This window comes from Leptonotus elevatus, chromosome 10, assembly GCF_054856555.1.
Source record: "Leptonotus elevatus isolate MCC_2025b chromosome 10, RoL_Lele_1.0, whole genome shotgun sequence".
NCBI classification, from domain to species: Eukaryota; Metazoa; Chordata; class Actinopteri; order Syngnathiformes; family Syngnathidae; genus Leptonotus; species Leptonotus elevatus.
The window spans coordinates 4,342,119-4,352,319 of record NC_141248.1 but is presented as its reverse complement, the minus strand read 5'-3'; the positions used below and the strand labels follow the sequence as shown (position 1 = coordinate 4,352,319).

Below are 10,201 nucleotides of genomic sequence, written 5' to 3'. Positions count from 1 at the left end.
CAATTAACCTGCCATGCATGTCTTTGGAATGTGGGAGGAAACTGGAGTACCCGGAGAAAACCCACACAAACATGGGGAGAACATGCAAACTCCACCAAGGAAGGCCAAAACTCGAATCTCACATCCTCTGCACTGGAAGGCGGACGTGCTAACCACCGTCAGCCACCGTACCGCCCTGAAAACTTTAATATTATATATTATTCTTTATATTAGTGTCTTCAACAAAAAAATGGGCCAAATCAGAGCAGACTGCTTAGCACGATCACCTGTGGAGGAAATGCTATCTTGTCATTATTGTATATTGTTGGAAATTGATTTGTGGTTTTAATGATTCTCATTTTAACCTGGCTCTTACATCTGCCCAATGGACTACTGATGAAAATTTGCTTAACTTGGCTAACTCGGGCACATTTACGTTGTAAAATGTTGATTAATGTGCATTGTCCCTTTCAAATAAATAGATTCAATTTCAAATACACCCTAAAAACGGATTGGTAAAATTGACCAAAAAAAGGTTAAATTTGACCAATCGAGCTGGTAGTTATGTGTCCGACAGATCCTTTGGTTAAAACAACCACTCTCGAATGTTAGGTGTTTTCAACCAATATACATTGGTGATTGGGCCAACCGATACAAATTGGTCATTCTGACCATGATATTGGTTAATCTGTGTTGGACGCTGAAATTTTTTCGGGAATCCCGCGGGTCACGGGATAAAAAAAAAAAAAAGTACCACTGATTGTCCCACCTATAAATTTGTTCGCAGGGGCAGCGGTCAAGGAATCGTTTGGGGAAAAATTATATGCCTGTAGCTACCCGTAATCTATTGGTTAATCAAGCCAATGTGAGCTTAACCTACTTGATTGGTAGTTTTTTTTAACCAATCAATTTTTAGAGTGTATGAAAAACAAACAGAAGGGTTATTGACTTTCTCAGGGAAGAATTAACAAATCACGATTGAGGTGAAATTGATATGGGAGAGGTAGATGATGCATTTATTTCCATAGCATCTAAATTACTTGACAAATATTGTCTTTGGGTGACTAACGGGGTAAAAAGAAAGAAGGAAAAAAGACACAGATAATTATAGACAATAATGGTTTACAAATTCAGTAAAATGAAGACTAAAGATAAAAGGGGATTGTAAAATCAAGAATCAAAGAAGATGAAAACTTAGTAAAACTTAGTTGCCTTTATTTCCGAATCTGTACTTAATCTTAGTTCTCGCTCTGGTAACGTCTTTAATACATTTAAAGTTCTCATTATGCGATCTACAATGTCGTTTTATCTCGTCGTTATTTTTCATCCCCCTGGACTTTACTCTGGCTTTCTTGATGAATTTTCTGAAATTGTGGCCAACTTGGTAACTTACGCAGATAATATACTAATTATGGGTGACTTTAAAGGGATTGCAACATGCAAAATCAACTTTTTGGAGCTTTTAGCCATGTTAAAATGCTAATTCCTCACCAAAAACATGACCAAAGTTGTGTTTTCCTCCATTCGTCCCTGCATGAGAAATTCTAGGTTATTCTGCTCTCCAAGCACCAGCCCCTCCCAACCTGAGAAAATGAGCTGTTGGCATGGTTTGACGTCATTGCGTGCGGCCCCAACCCCACACCGCCTCTGCGGACTAAATGCACGCCCACTTTCTTTGAGACCGCCCTCCATGGGATATTGACAAAAGTAGTCTTTACCAATAAACATTCTGTCCAGATGAATTCAAAGCAATCAATTATCCTTCACATTTGCAATGCCAAAGTGCAATGACAATTGGCTGACTTAAAATCCCAGAAAAGGTTCTGGCTGACACTGACTAAGTAAAACTTATTGCATTACTGTGCATAACTGCACGGATGGTATAGTGGTCAGCACGCTCCCCTTGTGAGTAGCAGGCACGAGTTCAAGATCCGCTAATGGTAAAAAAAAAAAAAAAAATCCTCCCTCTTCTCCCCTCCTCCACTACAATTTATTGCGGCAAGGAGCGTTTTGTTTCAAATGTTTATTGAAGAATTGAACATCCATCCAATTTCCACATGTAAAGAAAATACAGTTGCACTACAACGGCTGGCCGGTCTTGCAGCGCTCCTTGGCAGCAGAGCGGTGCGGCAACCACACGAGGAGAGGTGGGGTTTTACTGAACCGGGCGTTTTACATTGAAATACATTAAAATACATTGCGATTGTGTCAAAGGTAAGATTTCATCATTATATGCCTACAGGTAACTGTGGAAGGGCTTAAAATACCATGGTGTAGTCCCTTTAATATTCATATGAATTCTCCGTTAGAATTGTAGCATTTCAGACAATAATTGATACTTTTGGTGTTACGCAGATAATAAATGTAGCGACCCATAAAAATGGTAATACCTTAGATCTGGTATTGACCCGGGGTTTAGTAACTTCAAATGTAATGGTGTTGCCGTATACTACGGCTATGTCTGACCATTACTTTATTCAATTTGACGCTTTGGCTCACTGCCAACGTCGCAACCATAACCAAAGATACAGCAGCCGTAAGATTAGTTCTTCAACTACTTCTGCGCTCTCTGAGTTGCTACCCCTGGCAACTGCGTCCTTTCCTTCGTATATTGGTTTAATAGATAATCTTACTAATAATGTTAATGCTGTTTTGTTAAATGTCCTCGATACTGTTGCTCCATTAAGAATTAAAACTCGTCCGAAAAGGCTTACTCCTTGGTTTACAAATGTAACCGAAACACTTAAACAATCATATAGACAGCTTGAGCACAAATGGCGTGCAACGAAACTTGAGGTCTTTCGTCAAGCATGGTGCGATTGCTTGCATAAATATAAATAAACTCTCGCTTTAGCAAAAACTAATAATCTCTCTAAAATCATCGGTCTTAATAAAAATAACCTTAAAATCGTATTTGATACCGCAGCAATGTTAACGCAACAGCAGCTGACATGGCAGAGCTCCCCGCATTCAGCACACAATTGTATGCAATTTTTTACACAAAAGATACAGTTTATTAGCGATGAGATTATGGGCTCTGTGCCTTAAACTCAGTTAAATCGCACACTTTCTGATGCGACCGGCAGCTAATAACTGTCCGACAACGCTCTCTTCCATCCATCCATCTTATTTCAATATAATATCGCTTGAAAACCTTACACATCTGGTTAGTGCGGCGAAACAAACGACTTGCTTGCTTGACCCGCTCCCGGGCAAACGGTTTAAAGAATTGTTTACTATTTTTGGACCTTCTGTTTTAAATATTATACATTTATCACTTTATGCTGGCACTGTTCAAGTAGCTTTTAAAACTGCTGTTATTCAACCTCTACTTAAACGACCTAACCTCGACCCAGAAAGTCTGTTTATTGCAAAAATACTTGAAAAGGTTGTTGCACAACAGCTGAACGATTACATGGCCGCTAACAAACAATATGAACCTTTTCAGTCAGGATTCAGGGCCGTTCACTCTACTGAGACAGCCCTTGCTAAAGTGACAAATGATCTTCTCCTAGCAATGGACTGCAATACCTCATCAATATTATTATTACTCGATTTTATAGCCGCCTTCGATATCGTCGATCATAACATACTATTAAAGCATCTCCAAACATGTAAGTTTAGCACTCTCGTGGCTTCGTTCTCAACTCTCAGAGAAAACGCACCGTGTAATCCATGGCAATGCGACCTCTGAGTTATGTAACTTTACGTGTGGAGTCCCACAAGGGTTGGTACTTGGCCCTCTCTTGTTTAACATTTATATGCTTCCGCTTGGTGATATTATACGTAAATATAACATAAACTTTCACTGTTATGCTGACGATACATAATTATATATGCCTCTACAAATAACAAATCCACACAACTGCTGTAATCTGGTGACGTGCCTCGCCGACATTAAACAATGGATGTCGTTTCATTTTTTGCTCCTTAACCCAGATAAAACTGAGATGTTGATTGTCGGTCCCGCCCGTTATCAGCATCTGTTTATGAATACCTCTTTAAACCTTGATCAATTGATTCTTAGCCAAAGTGACTCTATATTATTATATTATTATAGTATTATATTCGACCCAAATCTCTCTTTCCAAATGCACATTAAAAATATTACTAGAGCTGCTTTTTTTCACCTTTGTAATATTGCTAGAATTCATCCTATTTTGTCTGATGGTGATGCAGAAATTATAATTCATGCATTTGTTACGTCTCGCCTCGACTACTGTAATGTATTACTCTCTGGTCTTCCCATGAGATGTGATTTCAAGGTTCTGTTACTAACATATAAAATATTACACGGCTTAGTGCCTTCCTATCTCGTCGATTTAATAGTACCGTATGTTCCGACACAAAACCTTCGTTCGTAACACGCTGGGTCTTTTGGTGATTCAAAGAGCCAAAAAGAAATCCGCGGGTTCTAGAGCGTTTTTGATTCGGGCTCCAGTGCTCTGGAATGTCCTACCCTCGGAGGTCAGAGACGCTACCTCTGTAGAAACGTTTAAATCACGTTTTAAGACTAATTTCTTTAGTCTTGTATTTGGCTGAATGGTGTATACCTGGTGACTGCCGCTGCTTTCTTTCCCTCCCTTCACCTCGGCTTGGAGAGGGAGTTAGGTGTTAATGACCGTTTTGGATGCTGGATTACGGGTTCTGTGCTGGTTGACCGGGATGGGACCATCATCTTGAAGTTGCCGTCATGGAGATAGCTGCTCCGACCAACCGGGCTGGATTTGGAGGAGGACCCACTTCCCTGACGTCTTCTTGCTGTGCTTCAATTTCTTCAATGGACGTTCGCACTATTCTAGTTAATAATGTTTAGTATCACAAACTAAGTACATTTTTGCCCATTCGGCATCCATTGCAGCTTGATCATCTTGGAAGGGGGATTACCACATTTGCGCTACTTTCTCAAGGTTTATAATTTTTTGCCTGTTGGATTTTATTTTTCTTTCCTTGCCCTCTTGTGGTTCGATTAGGGGATGTCGTTGATATTTGTCAACTGCGGGCATGTGGAGTCCTTTAGGACTCTTGTGTAATTAAGGGCCATATAAATAAACTTGACTTGACTAGTATATACGATTTATAAACTTGTATAAACTTGTTTATGAGTTAGTAAAACTAAAAGTAACATTCTGGAAAATAACCGGAATAATATTAAAAAAACGTGTACAGTTTTGCACTGGAAAGAAAAGGAATGAAGATTTAGTTGAAGTAAGACAGAATATACATTATGTGCAATATATGTGCGTGAATGAGAGGGATGGTGAAGGAAGAGTGAGGCGAACAGGGAAAAAAGATAGCAAGGGTGGAGGACTTTAAAATACTTTAGGTCAACAGTCCAGAGCAATGGTGACTGTGGTAAGGAGGTGAAGAATCTGACCCAAGCAGATTGGAACAGGTTGAGGAAAGTGTCAGGTGTGTTAAATGCACAAGAGTGTCTGCCTAATAAGATGGTGTCGAAACCAGTCATGATGTACGTCTTGGACATAGTGTCACTGAAGAGATGACAGGAGGCAGATAGAGATGGAGGTGGCATAGATGAGGATGTTGACGTTCGCTTTAGGAGGGACCCGGTTGCACAGGGTTGAGAAATTAGCTCATTAGAGCAATAGGCAGAGTTAGATGTTTTGGAGAGATCAAACTTAGATGGCTTGGACACATTCAGAAGAGAGATAGCGAGTATATTGGTGGAAGTATGATGAGGATGGAGCTGCCAGGCAAGAGAACTCTTGGATGACCAAAGAGAATGCTGATAGATGTTGAAAGGGAAGACATGAAAGCAGTTGCTGTTAGTGAATAGGATGCAGAAGATAGACTTATGTAAAAATGAACAACGAAATTAACAAGAATTGTAATATATTTTTGTCTTTGTTATTATATTGTTTGAAAACATGAGGAGAAACCCATAAAGACACAAATATATCAATCAGAATCAGAACAGCTTTCCTTTGACTGGTAGTTGGAAATATCTCGCCATCTTGTGGTGGCCACATCAGGTCTTATTATCATTTTGAAGCTAAATTCACCAAGCGTTGGCGATTCACACCCGCACATTGAGCAATTTGATACATGAATTCTTTGAACGGCGAGGCTAAATAGGCTTGTAGGCAGTTTTATTTAGATACCACATTTCATACACAAGGCAACTCAATGGTAAATAATTTCATCTCTGCCAGGGAGCTTTATACTTTTATGCTTTATACTGCTAATTTTGTGCAAAGTTCTGATCAAAAGGTGCAACTATACCTCCGTCTCCACATTCGGCAATGTCTAACCCTTGTGGTGCTCACAGCCCAAGACGATGTCAGTCTGCCATTTCCTCGACCTTACGAGTCTGCCATTAGAAGGCAATTGAGGTGAACCAATAGAAAGCACTGCTTGGGCTCTGAATTCATTAAATGAAAGAGAGTGACGAGTTCCAAAAAGTGCAGTGAGGTGGCACAGGGCAACGCCGCTCTGCTTTTTTCGCTCACCGTGACCGCCGAACATAAATCAGACAACGAGACACCGTCATCAAGAAGGAGCACCCCTGGAGTCTCGCTACTAGTCAGGAAGGAGTATGCAAATGAGGACCTTGACCCAAATCAAATTCCAGAGCCCAGTCGTTAATTGCAAATTATAGACCCCAGCACCCCAATCAACAGCCTTTTGAGGGAATGATTTCTGGCTCTTTTTTGCAACTCTTGGAAAAATATTAAAGGGCAAGAAGTGGATGCACACAATCGCATGGAGTGGAGTGCGATCCTCTGCCAACACATGTCTGTCATGTTTACACGTGAGAAAAGTTGAGTATTAGACATTTAACGATGGGACTAGGGATTTAGGGATTAGAGATTTCCCCAAAAAACTGCATGTTCATACCAATTGTCTAGCTATATAGCAACTAAAAGCTCAAATAAAACTTCTGTGGAGACTGTTATCTTATTACCACATTAGAAAACAGCAATATTTATTCAGCATTAATGCAACATGACAGGCCAGGAGACATTAGTTTGTTAAATGCAAATCCCCCCAGTGTTCTTCTATGTCTCCATTATTGTTTTGTCAAGTACCCTCCAGGCTCCAAGACTACAAATGAGTTCCAATTCTTAGTTTATTTTCTATTTTGTCTTATCACCTCAGCTGTTATAAAACAAACTACATTTACATATTCTCCACAAAAAGGTGAATTTCTTGATTTTGCAATTGAGTTGTGTGTGGTCACTTGTAGTCCATTAAATCAGCAAAATAGCCTCGCGGTACCTCGTAATGTCGCTAATAACATCACATAACTGGCAACATTTGAAGTAGAGATAGAAAACCTTCAAATGTGTAGATGCCCACATACTGTATACATCAGTTTCTCTAGAAATGCCTTTGCTGACTTGCTTTTTTCGTTCCAAACTCACAAACACAAGCAGTCTCACACACATTCATGGCACGAAATCAGGCAGTTGGGAGCTGTGAATGAAGCGATATTGTAACCTCAACCTATATGGCACTTTACCACTTTGGGTTCAGCCAAGGAATTATCCCCTCCAATAAATCCTGTTTGGAGGATAATCCTTTTCCCATCTTCTGGACGGACACTTTCTGTAATGAAATGGCCCCAGGTCCTTCCATGTAACCCAGTACCATCCTGGCCCTCTAACTCCGTCTGTCTCAGGGGAAAGGAGGGCTTACAGTGTGGCTCCAACCCCACTCAACCTCTGCTCAGCTTCAATGGCATTGTCACCTCGCGCCGGCCCCCACATCTTACCCATCTTAACAAAGCCAATGCCTTTCCTTTTTCCAAGTGCAACTTCATTTCCTGTTGAACAACCACTTCAAGAGTGGTCTTGACAACATTAGGGCAAAGCTAAATGAATAACTAAGAATTTCACTAGTCATTTCATGTTTCAGCAACTTTCAACAATTCTATCAAGTAGACCCGGATGGGCAACTGGCGGCCTATGGGCTTCATGCCAATTATTTTTTGAAAGTAATAATGTTTACTGTAGATGAGTAGTTTTAACAGTGTTCAGTGTTTTTTTTGTGTGTGTGTGTGTGTGTTTTCTTTTGAGGGTAGGACTCGATACGTTTTTTACTTCTACCTACTCCCTCTTGAACATGTAAGCTGTGCTTCACTGGTTAGCAGACATCGCTTCAGAGCAACTCCAACTCCAAAATTGTACTTCTCCACTAGAGAAGAAGAGTAAGGCCTGATAAGAAGTCAAAACAAAATTGGGTCAAGAAAATGGTTGAACAAGGTGAGAAGCAATCAGACAAAAAATTATTTATGAATTTAAATGTTAACAATTTTATGGCGTCAAAAAAAAAACATTTGCAAAAATGCGAACATATTTGCCAAATTTATTGGACCAAGAATGGATGTTGAAAAAACATCATGGGCTGCGTTCAAGTAGGGATAGGTACCTTTTGCAATTTGAACCGGTTTGGTTCCAATTGTCAGTATCAGGGTATCGATACCGTACTGAACAGTACCAATTTTCAGTACTTTTGTCCGGTTGTTTGTGGTAATAAATGTTCATTTATTTAACAGTAATAATTTTATAAAATAACATTCACTTTAACAGTTATTGTTCAATAAATAAAATCTGACAAATAAGTTTAAAGCACATGAGCTAGAGAGGACAGAGTAAAATAAATAAATCAAGGTATAACATTAATAAAGTATAAATAATACCAAAAATAAATTATTACAAATTACAAAGTGAGAACCAAAGTTTTTTACAATTAACAACATAAAAACAAAAATAAGCAGTAAAACAAGAACAGAAGATTAGTAATTGTATTAATGTTATTTTGATTCCTTGTACAGTTGTTTAAACACATTTTCAAGAACGTGCCTGCGACACAGCACGATGAATTCGAATCCACCTTAGAGTAAAATCTCTCAAAAAATGACAGTTGGAACAGGACGTGAAAGACAACGAAGAGAATAATTGGGACTCAGGAGCAAACTCATTTTAATGTATGATTCCGACACGGTTTGCAATGCTTGCTAGTGCTAAATGTTGGCCACAAGATTTTGTTACCAATGTAATTATATAAATATAGCATAAATATGTGATAAGTATTGTTCTAAAATTCTATAACATATTGTAACGATGGTAAAACCACACACCTTACAACATTATTTGTATCAGTGGTTGAAGACTGACATCTGCTGTGTCCGCGACGGGGATAGGCGGTCGACGACGTGGTGCTCTCCACATATGGCAAGCCAATGGTGGCGACATCCGAGCTGCTGCTCGGCCTCAGCACCAAGAAGTCCACGCACCAGGTGGGGCACCACGCTCAACCAAAGCATGCTAGGAACCGCAAAGATTCACTCTCGATTGGCTTGTCGGCGGTCAAATCTCTCTTGCTTCCACCCAAATCCTGAAATGTAGCATGAATGAAATCCAGCGTGAGTGAATGACGTCAGTACACTGGGAGTGCCTACACTGCTGCGTTCAAGTATGCCATAGAAAATTACCAACACATCTACTCCAGCACACTCACAACTTAAGACGTGCTTTGGAACATGTCACCGTCTGATTTAACATGAATCAGTGCCGTCTTCGGTACCCATCCCACCCGGAGTTCACTGATATACTGTCCCTTGGGTCACCCCTTCTCCCCGAAATATTTTCTGATTGGATCTGCACGATTCATGTAGGTGACCTATTTTGGTTTCAAAACGGCGAATTTCACCGACATGGAGGGATTTTCAAGCCTGATGGTGTCTTTCAGGTAAAATAGGTTTACGCAAACCTTTCTGTCTAGTTTGCCAGCCATGTTAGTTTTCAACCTAAGTCTCAAAAGTACCTAGTGTTTTGTTTTCACAAGAAAAGGTAGCAGTTTGTTTGAAGTTACTCAATTTGTGTCCTCCAAAAATTTGGAAATAATCATTTCTTAAAAGTGTTACGAGTGTTTTAATTGGCGAGCTAGCCAGGCTATTAATTTGGCTATTTTGAATGACATGCAGGACTAACATACCGTACTAACATATCGTAGAATAATATTAAAATCTTTCAGAGAGTTGATTTTTGTGAAAACATGCACAAAATTAGCTCTTAGACTTAATGTTGGTTTGCCGGAGTGGGGCTGGGTTGTGGTGGGCGGCGGGTGTGGGTGGGGGGGTCGTGGAAGGAGCGGGGGCTGTCGGCCGGTGGGGTGCCTTGTGGGCCTGCCGTGCCCTGTTCTGCTGTGTTGGGCTTGTCGCGCGGGCCGTGTTGGGGTGGGGGACGCTCCGGACTCA

General features: G+C 40.2%; 1 pseudogene; it reads left to right on the top strand.

The window, feature by feature from the left end:
• The first annotated feature begins 1,252 nt into the window (after positions 1–1,252).
• LOC147166787 (uncharacterized) lies at positions 1,253–9,343 on the top strand (annotated as a pseudogene).
• The last annotated feature ends 858 nt before the right edge of the window (positions 9,344–10,201 follow it).